Genomic DNA, 12,743 nt, shown 5'->3' with positions numbered 1-12,743 from the left:
CAAGAAGAAAGAGAAGCTTGAGAAGGTAAACAGAGAAAAGAAATGATAAGGAACTTATCAAAGTTGAACTATTAACATTTCTACATGGAAAAATGATAATTGTAACTGATGAAACTTTTCTCAGTATGAAAATAGTTGAAGGGAATATATATATATGTCTATATAGGAGAGTATATGGGCATATGAATACATATGTGAATGTGTGTATATATGTTTACAAGTATACACAGATAGAGGGCACAGGTCCAATTTAATAGGAAGGGATGATACTTAAAAGGTGAAATTAAGAGGTGAGAAAGGAATATAATGGGAGGAGATTGAAAGAGACAAAATGGGGTAAACTATCTCATTTAGAAGAGGCAAGGGAAAATTGTTACAATGAAGGGGAAGAATAGGAAGGCAAAAGGGAATGGGTCAGCCTTATTCTCATTGAATTTGGCTCAGGGAGGGAGTGAAATACACACTAAATAGGGTATCTCACCCTACAGGAGAGTAGGGGGGAAGGGCATGAGAGGCGGAATGATGGAAGGGAGGGCAGGCTGAGAGGGAGAGACATTGGAAGCACCCACTTTTAAAAAGGGAAGAGATCAAAGTAGAGAATAGAACAAGTGGGAGGTGGGATAGGAGGGGGGGAAATATAGTCAGTCTTTTACAATAGATCTACTATGGTAATGTTTTGCATTAGCTACACATGTACAACCCATACTGAACTGTTTATCTTCCCAGTAAGGGTGGGTGACAAGGGAGGAAGGGAATGAATCTGGAATTCAAAGTCTTAAAATCAAATGTTTAAAATTATATATATATATACATACACACACACACATATATACTATCATTAATACTCTTTTACATGTAATTGGGAAATAATATATACAGGCACTGGGGCATAGAGATCCAACATGCCCTACTGGAAAAGTCAGAGGGGGTATGGGAGAAGATATGGGAGAGAGCAGATTGGAGGAGGAGATAACCAGTGGGATTGCTATTTTGAGGTGGTGGGTAGGGGAAAAACAGGGAGAAAATTTGTAACTCAAAATCTGGTGGAAATGAATGGTGTAAATCAGAAGTTAATAAAGCATTTGAAAAATGAAAAAAATAAAAATTTAAAAATTATAAAAATTTTTAAAAAAGAAATGGAGGGGGAGATCAGTGGAATAGGTTAGGTACACAGATACAATAGTCAATGACTATAGTAATATACTGTTCAATAAACCCAAAAACTCCAGCTTCTGGAATAAGAGCTCACTATTTCACAAAACTTCTGGGAAAACTGGAAAATAGTATGGCAGAAACTCTGTATAGACCAACGTCTGATACCGTATAACAAAATAAAGACCAAATGGGGACACAATTTAGATTTTTTATAAAGGCTGATACAAGAAGCAAATTTGGAGAACAAGGAATAGTTTGTCGGGTTTATGGAAAATGGAGGAATTTATGACCAAACAAGAGATTGAGAACATTATGAAATGTGAAATGGATAATATTGATTACATTAAATTGAAATTTTTACACATAATAAATACAACCAAGATTAGGAGGGAAGCAGAAAACTGGGAAACAATTTTTACAACCAGTGTCTCTGAAAAAAGGCCTTTCTAAAATATATAGAGAATCAAGTCAAATTTATTAGAATACAAATCATTCTCCAATTGATAAATGGTCAAAGGATATGAACAGGCAGTTTGCAAATGAAAAAATAAAAACTATCTATAGTCATAAAAAATGCTCTAAATCACTATTGATTAGGGAAATACAAATCAAAACAACTCTGAAATACCACATCACACCTATCAGATTGGCTAACATGACAAAACAGAAAAATAATAAATGTTGGAGAAGATGTGGGGAAGTAAAAACACTAACACATTGTTGGTAGAGTTGTGAACTGATTCAACCATTCTGGAGACCAGTTTGGAACTATACCCAAAGGGCTATAAAAATGTGAATATCCTTTTATCCAGTAATACCACTTCAAGGCTGTATCCCAAAGAGCTCATTAAAATGGGTAAAGGACCCATATTTACAAAAATATTTTTGGCAGCTCTTTTTTGTGGTGACCAAGAACTGGAAATCAAGGGGATGCCCATCAATTGGGGAATGGCTGAATAAGATGTGGTATATGAATGTAATGGAATACTATTGTGCTATAAGAAATGAAGAGCAGGCAGACTTCAGAAAAACCTAGAAAGACTTAAATGATCTGATGCTGAGTGTAGTGAGCAGAACCAGGAGAACATTGTACACCATAACTGCCACAGTACGCAAGGACTGACTCTGATAGACTTAGCCTTTCTCAGCAATGCAAGGACCTAAAACAATTCCAAAGACTCAGGATGGCAAGTGCCATCCACATACAGAGAGATAACTATGGAGTCTGAATACAGAGGGAAACAGACTACTTTCTTTTTTTTTGTCTTGTTTTGTTTTCTTTTCTCTCTCAAAGTTCCTCCCATTCATTCTAATTCTTCTATACAACATGACTGATGTGAAAATATGTTTAACAGGAATGTATACGTAGAGCCTATAGAAGACTCTATGCCATCTTGGGGAAGGGAGTTTGGGGAGAGGTGGAAAAACTTAAATTTATGGATGTGAATATTAAAAACTAAAAATAAATAAATAATCTTATTAAAAATCATGTTTTTATTGTTATATATCTTTATTTGCTTTAAACTCATTCCACACTTTTTAACATTATTTTGAGACTATTTTAATGGTGAAAAGCCCCTCAGCAAAAAAATTTAGGGAACTCACCATGAAGGAGTGGGTTATGCTAAGAGCTTAGGAGGCCTCCTGGGGCTATTGTGCCATAGATTACCCTCAGTCCCCACCCCTTGGCACAGCTCACCTAGTGAGCATGATGGCTTAACTTACTACTGACTGAAACCACACAGTGAACTTTTATACTGAGAATCCCCTTAAATCAGTTTATTTTCTTGGTGTTTGTTCTGTTCTAAAAGCCAGGTATATTAGGAACTCAAATAATTTAGGGTTTTGCTAATAAAGCATTAACTATTGTTAGTTATAAGATATAAGAGGAAACAATGAAACTATGAAATAATGACTTCTTAAAAAGTAATTTTATAAGTTTAACAACTGGCATCACAGATTATAGGATCACAGTTTGAAAGCTAAAATGGACATTAGAGATCATATAGGCCAAGTCTAATATGAATACAGAAGGCTTTTTTATACTATTATTGCCTTATATAGGTCATATCCAACTTAGAAATAAATCCAAAAGTATTCATAAGTCAGTTATTAGAATCTGAAATAAAGTTTACCCACTTTAAAAAAAAAGCCATTTACAAAAGGTGATTAGGATTCCAAGGCTGAACAGATCAAAAAAGTCGATCTAACTAATAAGGCTTCTCAACCAATAATTTTGTTGAATTTAATCATCATTTATTTCAACTAATAAAATAGCAGTCATTTATAAGGCATTTATTATGTGTTAGGCATAATGATAGGCACTGGAAATACAAAGACAAAAATAAAACATCCCTTACAGTCAAAGAGCTAATATTTTGTTTTGGGGAATCAATCTGGGGATGTGTGTATACATGTAGACGTATACATACATATATGTGTATGTATACACAGTATGTGCATATAAACATATAGTCAACAAATATGCAGCAGAGTTTTAGAAATGACCATTCTAAAATGGATAAAACAGATGGTTTCTAAGAATAATTTTTACAATGTTCCCACCTCATAGTTCTTTTTTTTTTTTAAAGCAATCGGGGTTAAGTAACTTGCTCAAGGTTATTCAGCCAGTTATTTCTGGATGTGGTGCTGAGTATCTGAGCCAGGATTTGATCCAGGTCATCCCGACACTGGAACCGGTGCTCTTACTCGCTGAGCAATTGGCTTAGGCCGCCCCTAAGCAATTGAGGTTAAGTAACTTGCTCAAGGTTACACAACCAGGTGTTTCTGGGTGGGTGCTAAGTGTCTGAGCCCGGGATTTGATCTCCAGGTCTTCTCAACACTGGAGCCAGTGCTCTTACTCACTGTGCTACCTGGCCACCCCAACCACCTCATAGTTCTTGATAACAAATTTGGGTATAGTAGTTTTATTTGTCAGAATTCTTCTCAGCTAAATCCATAGACAGTTATGTTAAACTTCTCTCTCAATCACAAAACTTTTTAATTGTGAGTAACTGTCTTCATTTCAGCCTCAATTCTCCAAATAAGCCAATAGATAAGATAGATAGATAGATAGATATTCAAACATTACAAAATCTCATGTAATTCCTCAGTCATCATTTCTAGTGGAATTGAATACATGAACTAAAAAAATGTCACTTGTCCATCGTTGCTTGATTGAAATGCTCAGGTAGATTTTCTTGAGTGAGAAGGGTTCTTAATAGCTTAATATAAACCAAAGTTAACATTTATATTAATTAATTTGTTTTCAAAAACTCTACCTTTATCAAAATGACTCCTGGTAGGGAACCCATTCACTGAATAATTCGTCTTCCTATAGCACCAACTCAATATTCACAGCCCTGATGGTAACTATGAATACGCCAGCACAGTTCTGAATTGTAAAATGTAACAGACTCTCCATGTAGGAGACAGAAGCAAAACATTTCTTCAGACACAAGAAAGCCAAATCCCAACACCAGGAAACTGAATTCATCATAGCAATAAAGAAGTTAATAAACCGTAACACAGCAGGGAGCCACACCATCCTTTAGCCTTCCCACAAACACAAGTCTAGCTGTCTCCTTGGCTGCGTCCTCTCCTCCATTCAGCTCTAACTGCTCTGACACACAGATTCCTGTGGGCTCTGCTCCACTCTTCAGCAAGCCCCTCCCACCATAGGCTTCACGTGATTACATTCAGCCTACTAGGGGGCAGGGAAGATCTTCAAAGCAGAGAAATATTCAAATTCCCTTGGGCCTATTAAAGGGCAGGGAAGATCTTCAAATTCCCATTCCCATTACACTTGCCCAATACTTTAATAACTATGGAAGTTTTCTGGTACATATGCTTATGCATAACTGGTGAAATGATCAGTCATTAAAAACCATAGCTTATATATTTACTGTCTTCTTCAGGAGATTAAAAAAACATTTTAAAGGTTTGCAAATAGGTAATACTTTTCTTTGAACACAAGTACAATTCTTATATTTCATCATGATATTTTTTGCCATCTTGGACCAATAAAGTTAGGTCCTAATAATTGTAGGGTTCTCTCTTGGTCCATATGCCTCAAGGCATTACAAAGGGCTTTTATGGCCATAGATATGAACTGGGCAGCAATAACTTTTTTGTTCTGGTTCCACATAAGGAACAAGTTGCATACAATAGAATACTCTGTTAAATAGCTCTCATTTATGTCATTGTCTAAAGAGTAAGATGCCTTCTAGGAAATTAAATTTGCATCAGTGAGTTTGAATTCCTTGTTTCTTGGTTTATAGTACTTTTATTTTTTTTCTCTAATATTTATTAAGCTGGGTCAGTCTCAGTAAACTAGAATAGTTTACTTTATTCTGTACAAAAGCATCTTAACACTCCTGAGGACACCAAACACCAAAATACACAGAATGAGCAATATTTATTAGGCTGTTAACTACATTGTGATGAAGGAAAGACTCGATGACCTCAGTAATTGGAGACACTGGTTTTTTAGCTTTATATTTTATGTTTTCTAGCATCATTGCATCTAATAGACAATGAAAACCAACCAAGAGTTTCTTGGTTTCTTTAAAAAAAAAAAACAGAAACAACAGAATCCACACACATCTAAACAGCAACCTTGAAGAGACAAAGTGAAAAATGAAAATTGCACCTCCAAGTGGCCAAAAAAGTAAAATATTTATACAAATACAAAACTCATTAAAAACAGAACACATATACAAAAAAGTTATTTACTTGATCAAATATATCAGGGCTTTCACAGAATGCCATTAGAAAACACTTGGGTGAAATCATTTCAGTCACAAACTGAGGTCCACAGGTGGAATGACAAACCTAATAAGGCAAAGACACTAGTACAGAGACATAATTAGTGGGGAAAAATCCAGATTGCCCCTGGAATACTCCTTCATACCAGTTTTCATGTATTTGACTGGTCAATGTCATGGCGTCCCCTTCTTTAAATCCAAGTTCTCCTTCACCTTCAGGTACAAAGTCATAGTGAGCACGACAGCATGAATGATTCAGGAGAACTGGAGGACCTGAATCTGCTGGAGAATGGAATAAAATTTGATGGCACTCATTGTCAGCTTTCAAAGTCTTGAATGCAGTCTTTGGCTTGTAATTATACTTGGAGAAAGTGTTTGATACACGTATTCGGTGCTGTCACTTCCTGTGAAGCTCCTGCAAAATGTGTGTGGGCTGCTTGTGGTCGTCTAGTATGGCTTCCTTAAATGCTGCCACCAGGTTCACTTGCTCTATATCATTCTCTAACAAATTAAGCATGTCTTTTTTAGCCAATTCCTTCCACTTCTGCCATTTTTTCCCTGCTTTTCATAATTCTTCAGCTGGTATCCTAGAAACTCATCTTTTTTATAATCACAGGCCAAATGACAGCCTTCCAGATTTTTCCAGTGGTATCCCATCTCTTTTAGATCTTTCTCTTGTAATAATTGTAGTAATCAATAAAGTTTCGTCTCACACTGATATCAAGAGAGTCTTCCACTTCAGTCATTAACTTCATCTATTTGCTAATATCCAACAATGCTTGGCCAAACATACAGTCTTCTCCAAGCTCTGTCCCATATCACAGCATAGACTTTCCTAATAACCCTTCATGCTGTGGGTATCCTGAGGCCCCCATCTGCCCTGTGATCCTGGACATCGCATTCTGCACTCCTAGTTTCATTCTGTAGGCTGGATTTGGCTGAAGATACTTAGTGCTTTTTATAGAATCTACAGCTGCTTTATTGCTTACTTCTGTTTTCTGACTAGCCTTTCTGACTAGAACTGCCTTTTCAGTCCGGACGCAGACATGTGGACCATGCGTGAGGCCAGATGGCACCTTGACCCTCCTGATGAGTGGGAGGGAGCCAGAGGACAGAGGGGCAGGAAGGGGGATGATGTGGTCCCAGGAGCAGAGCAGACATCCATGCCAGTGGCCCTGCTGCTCTCGGCCCATCATGGCCACACATTCTCACTTCCTCTCAAGCATGCAAATGGCATTTGTATTACTTCTTACAGGCTTCCATCAGCCATCTGCTCTCTCTGCTCATCATTCTTAGACAATGGAGAAAAAGGATTGATGAAAACACAGTCCTCATACACTGCTGGCATGGTATCTGGTGTCAATCCTGAACTCTCAGCTACATTTCCATTTAATTGTAACCCAGGCTTCTGGGTATCACTTTTAGCCTTCACTCCTTTAAATATTTCTATAATTTTGATGCCTCTTGACCCATGAGACAGACAATCTTCATTCACATTAGTTGAATTAAAATTGGCAAGTTCTGCTACTCATTTCTGAAAAGCAGCATCTGACTTGGCACTGGTTAAAATGTCAACGAATTAGTCTAAATCCACATTTAGCTCTATACGTACACATGGTCTTTGATTTTTCAGGTGACAGCTAACTTCAAAGTTAAGAATTACAGTGTATGGACAGAACAGCAAATCTCACTATGACTAAGTTCTTTACAGGAAGAAATGGTTGGTTTCTGATGACGATCACTCACTTGGAATAAGACTGCTCTTAAGTCATAGCATTGTAAGGTCATGGATATAGAAATCATCTGGCTCGATTCTCTCATTTTGCAGATGAAGAAATTACATTTCAGGGATGTTCAATTACTTTTCCAAGATCACAAAGGTACTAAACATCAGGGATTATATTTGAATTCAAATTCATCATTCCTTCCTTGCTGACCTACATACTTCATAGAGGCTTTGCAAACTGACAGTTATAAATCAATAGCTTCATAGCAGCTATCTCTGCTTGATCTAATACTTTAATCGAGCTTTCCTGATAATATTTCTAGTGATTTTCTAAAAGATATAAGGTAATTTCGGTGTATCAACAATCCCAGATACTTCATATTTCCAACTAGTTTACCAACTGTGCCACTGCAAAGCGTCAAGGGCCTACAAGGTATTATGAGGCATAAGTTAGAATTGGCAAATCCTCTGAGGAAAGGAAAGGGTTAAGATAGTAAATGCTGCATAAATACAATAATGAAAAGCAATGGCTGCCTAACAGACAATCTAGAAAGCCTTGAATGATTGACATTGTGCGCTGGTCCATTCTTGTTCTTTTACTCAGAGATGACTGAAAGTCAATCAGTCACTTGACTGGAATTTTTAAAGCACCAGGCACGAGTGCTAAATGTTAGGGATACAAAGAAATGAAAAAAAAAAAATCAGTGTCTGCTATCAAGGAGCTCGCAGTCTAATGGCAGAGACAATGTGCAAGTAATTATAAATGAGAAAAATATACGGAGGTGCATTAGAACCAGATCATGGAATCAAGCAGGCAGTGAAATGTCACGACTGCTAAAATTCCCCCAAAGGGGTGGCCAGGTGGCACAATGAACAGAGCACCGGCCCTGGCGTCAGGAGGACCTGAGTTCAAATCCGGCCTCAGACACTTAACACTTACTAGCCGTGTGACCTTGGGCAAGTCACTTAACCCTAATTGCCCTCCAAAAAGCAAAAAATAAAATAAAATGAAATTCCCCCCAAACCTCTCCTACAAAATGAACATAGAAAATATAAACTTGAATTCTAAGCAGAAAAGCAAAAAAAACAAAAACAAAAAAATCACTTCCAGTGCAGATCAGTTAAGGAAAACAGAGAGACCTGAAGATGCTGGGGCAGGAATTGGCTGGAAGCATGGCACAGTGCTCTGGGTCTTAGGGGTAGAAGAGAGGAGCTGCAGCAGCAGCGTAAGCACTGGGCACACAGGGCAATAAGACAACTCAACATTTGATCAAAAAGACATTCCAGAGGACCCCTGTTCTAACACTGGGAACAGTATCCTCCCCCATTGGGCAACTCCATAGACTGCTACAAAGTTCTAGGTCACAATTCCAGTGTGGATATTGCCATTCATACAGGAGCAAGGTCCATACTTGGGTAAGGACCCAGAGCACAGAGCAGGAAGGAAGTGACCAGACCTCAGCCCAGATCACACCACCTAGGAAGTGTCAAAAACCTACAGGCCCCCAGATTAAGCAACAGAAGCCCAGGCCAGATATCCCACCTTACAGATGAATAGAGCAATAAAGTTCAAAGTAGAAAAAAAATAGGCTGGAAAAATGAGCAAATAACCAAAAATATCCTGAGGCTTCTATGGGGACAGGGAAGCTCAAGACACAAACTCCAAAGAGGGCAACAACTTGAAAATATTATCAAATACAGCCTCAAAGAAGAATGCAGAATGGACATAAGCCCAACAAGAATTGCTAGAAGAGCTAAACAAAGAGATTACTAGGGGTAATAGATGAAAAACTGAGAAATAATTTAGAACAAAGCAAGAAAATATAAAGAAAAAGTTGAAAATATAAAAGAAAAAGCTTGGTAAAAGAGGCACAAAAAATATGGAAAGAAATACTTCCTTAAAAATCAAAACTGAACAAAAGATGAGGTACAAAACTTTACCAAAGAAAATATAGCTGAAGCATAATAGATTCTGCTCTCGCCTCTTATTTTAACTCCTTATGTAACTTTCTGTTTCAAGTGCATTTCTTGTAAACAAGATATTATTGGATTCTGGCTTCCAATCTGATCTAATTCTACTGTTCTTTTTCTGTTTTGTGAATAAGTTCATTGAATTCACATTCACCGTTATCATTACAGTGTATTTCATTCCATTCTATTCTCTTCTATTTGTCCTTCTTGTTTTTTGCTGTCACTAAAAACTCCTTAAAAATAGGCAAAATGGAATTTTCTGACCTACCCCACCATCTTCCCAGAGACATTAAAGGACTGCAGGTCTTGAAACACAACATATAGAAGAGCAAAAAAAAATGGGGCTCCGGCCAAAAATATACCCTGAAAAGTTAAATCCTGAATGAAAAAAAAAATGGACAGTTGATAAACTATCAGACTTTCAAGACTTCGTTTTAAAAAATCCTGAACTTAATATATGATTCAACATACAAGAACCAAGAGAAATATAAGGCAAATAACAAAGACTGATTATAAGGGATCCATAAGGACAGACTGTTTACTTTTTATATATGTAAAATGGATGTCTAAGATTCTTATTAATAATTGGGTAGTTTATAAGAAAGATTGGGGCAAACCTGAGAATATGAATTTAAAAAGTAAAACCATTTAGGAAGAGCTTAAAAGAGTAATTGTGTGAGGTGCAAAAAGAAGAATTGTTACAGAGGAATTAGATGGGAGAGGAGGGCTGGTAGTTCCAGTAACCTATTTCCATTGGGAATGGGTTTAAGAGATAACAGTACATATATATATTTAGAAGAGTATAAAAGTTGTCTAAATTCAGAAGAAATAAAACAGTAAGGTCATAGGGAGGGGGGAGAGCACAAGGGAGGGATCTTTAGAGGGGAGTGTGAGGTAATAGGCAAAATAGGGGCATAGAATCAATCTGTGGAAATGGAAGGAAAGGGGAGAGATCCTTGGAGGGGGTAGGTAAGTCATAGGGGGGAAAGGGCATGGGTAGAAGTAAAGTAGAGGAGGCAGGAAGGATAGGAAACAAGAGATATAGTCATACATAAAAAACAAACATTAGGAGTCGAATAGGCTTGGGAAAATAAATATCTATATATGTGTGTATGTATATGTTTATGTATATATCCATAGGTGTAGAGAAACATATCTAAACTTTATTGTAGCCTTCTGGGGGAAGGTTGGAGGGAGGGAAAAAACGAACAAAGTAAAAAAGTGCACAGCAGAGAACAAAAGAAAATTCATGAGGGAGCAAGGAAAAGATGGACAATTCTCAACACAATAAGTATTATTTATCATATAGGCTTTCTTGAAATGAAAGTTTATTTTTACATTATTTTGAATCCTCTCTTATGTTCTGTGATGTACACAGCATGCTTTTTTTCTAACTTTGTATTTAAGTTCCAATATTTAATTTTATGATATGTTTTTGTTTCTTTTCTCTATTCTGTATTTCTGTTCTGGACTTTGAGTCTAAAATAAAATTTGGGGAAAAAATAGGTCATATGGAAACTATGACTCCATGAGACATAAAGAAAAAAAAAAACAAAGTCAAAGGAATGAAAAAATAGAATAAAATGTGATGTCTCATTAGAAAAACAACTGACCTGAAAAGCAGATTGAGGAGAGATAACTTAAGAATTATTACACCACCCAAAAGACATAATAAAAGAGTCTAGATATCATATTAAAAAATCAGAATAAAGGAAAATTACCAGATATCTTAAAACCAGAGGACAAAATAGAAATAAAAAGAATCCCCTGATCATATTCTTTAAAAATCCCAAAATGAAAACTTCTAGGAATATTACAGCCAAGTTGGAGAGTTCTGAGGTCAAGGAGAAAATATTAAAGGCAACCAGAAATAAAAATATGAATTGGTGACAGGCCATGGAGGAGTTCAAGAAGAATATTGAAAATCAAGTAAGATGGGGCGGCTAGGTGGCACAGTGAATAGAGCACCAGCCTTGGAGTCAGGAGGGTTTGAGTTCAAATCTGACCTCAGACACTCAACACACAGACAAAAAAACTAGCCATGTGACCTTGGGCAAGTCATTTAACCCCAATTGCCCTCCAAAAAAGAAAATCAAGTAAGAGAAGTGGAGGAAAATTTGGAAAGAGAAATGAAAATGATTCAAGAAAATCATGAAAAACGAGTCAACATCCTGACTGAAGAAAATAACATCTTAAAAAATAGACTAACTCATATGGCAAAAGAGTCCCAAAAAGCCAATGAGGAAAAGAATGCCTTAAAAAGTGGAATTGGCCACATGGTATTTCAAAAACTCACTGAAGAGAATAATTCCTTCAAAATTGGATTGGAGCACATGGAAGCTAGTGACTTTATGAGAAATCAAAATACTGTAAAACAAATCCAAATGAATGAAAAAATGGAAGGCAATGTGAAATATCTCATTGGAAAAACCACTGACCTGGAAAATAGATCCAGGAGAGATCATTTAAAAATTATTGGACTACCTGAAACCATGATAAAAAAAAAGAGCCTAGAAATCATCCTTCAAGAAATTCTCAAGGAAAATTGCCCTGATATTCCAGAACAAGAGGGCAAAATAGAAATTGAAAGAATTTACCAATCACCTATTGAAAAAGATCCCAAAAATAAAACTCCTAGGAATATTACAGCCAAATTCCTGAGTCCCCAGGTCAAGGAGAAAATATTACAAGCAGACAAGAAGAAACAATTTGAGTATTGTGGAAACACAATCAGGATAACACGAGATCTAGCAGCTTCTACATTAAGGCATCAGGGGACTTGGAAAATTATATTCTGGAGGTCAAAGGAGCTTAATTAGGATTAATTAACTAGGATTAAAACCAAGAATTATCTGCCCAGAAAAACTGAGTATAATGTTTCAGGGGGAAATATGCTATTCAATGAAAAAAGGGACTTTCAAGCATTCTTGATTTAAAAAAACAGAGCTGAACAGAAAATTTGACTTTCAAATACAAGAAATAAGAGAAGCTTGAGAAGGTAAACAGGAAAAAGAAATCATAAAGAACTTATTAAAGTTCAACTACTTACATTCCTACATGGAAAAATGATAATTGTAACTCATGAGACTTTTCTCAGTATGAGTATAGTTGAAGGGAATATATAT

The 12,743-nt window shown here is 36.5% G+C and overlaps 1 protein-coding gene and 1 pseudogene across 4 annotated transcripts in view; both read right to left on the bottom strand.

Annotated features, from left to right (window-relative positions):
* The window catches only part of SLC2A13 (solute carrier family 2 member 13), a 215,003-nt gene that overhangs the window by 118,154 nt on the left and 84,106 nt on the right, over positions 1–12,743 (bottom strand). The gene's annotated exons all lie outside the window — the stretch shown is intronic.
* LOC138172974 (endophilin-A3 pseudogene) lies at positions 937–7,114 on the bottom strand (annotated as a pseudogene).

The sequence above is a fragment of the Petaurus breviceps genome, unplaced genomic scaffold, assembly GCF_028583685.1.
Source record: "Petaurus breviceps papuanus isolate PSGF00001 unplaced genomic scaffold, PetGlider_PUasm1.0 558, whole genome shotgun sequence".
NCBI lineage: Eukaryota > Metazoa > Chordata > Mammalia > Diprotodontia > Petauridae > Petaurus > Petaurus breviceps.
This window is presented reverse-complemented; position numbering and strand designations above follow the sequence as displayed.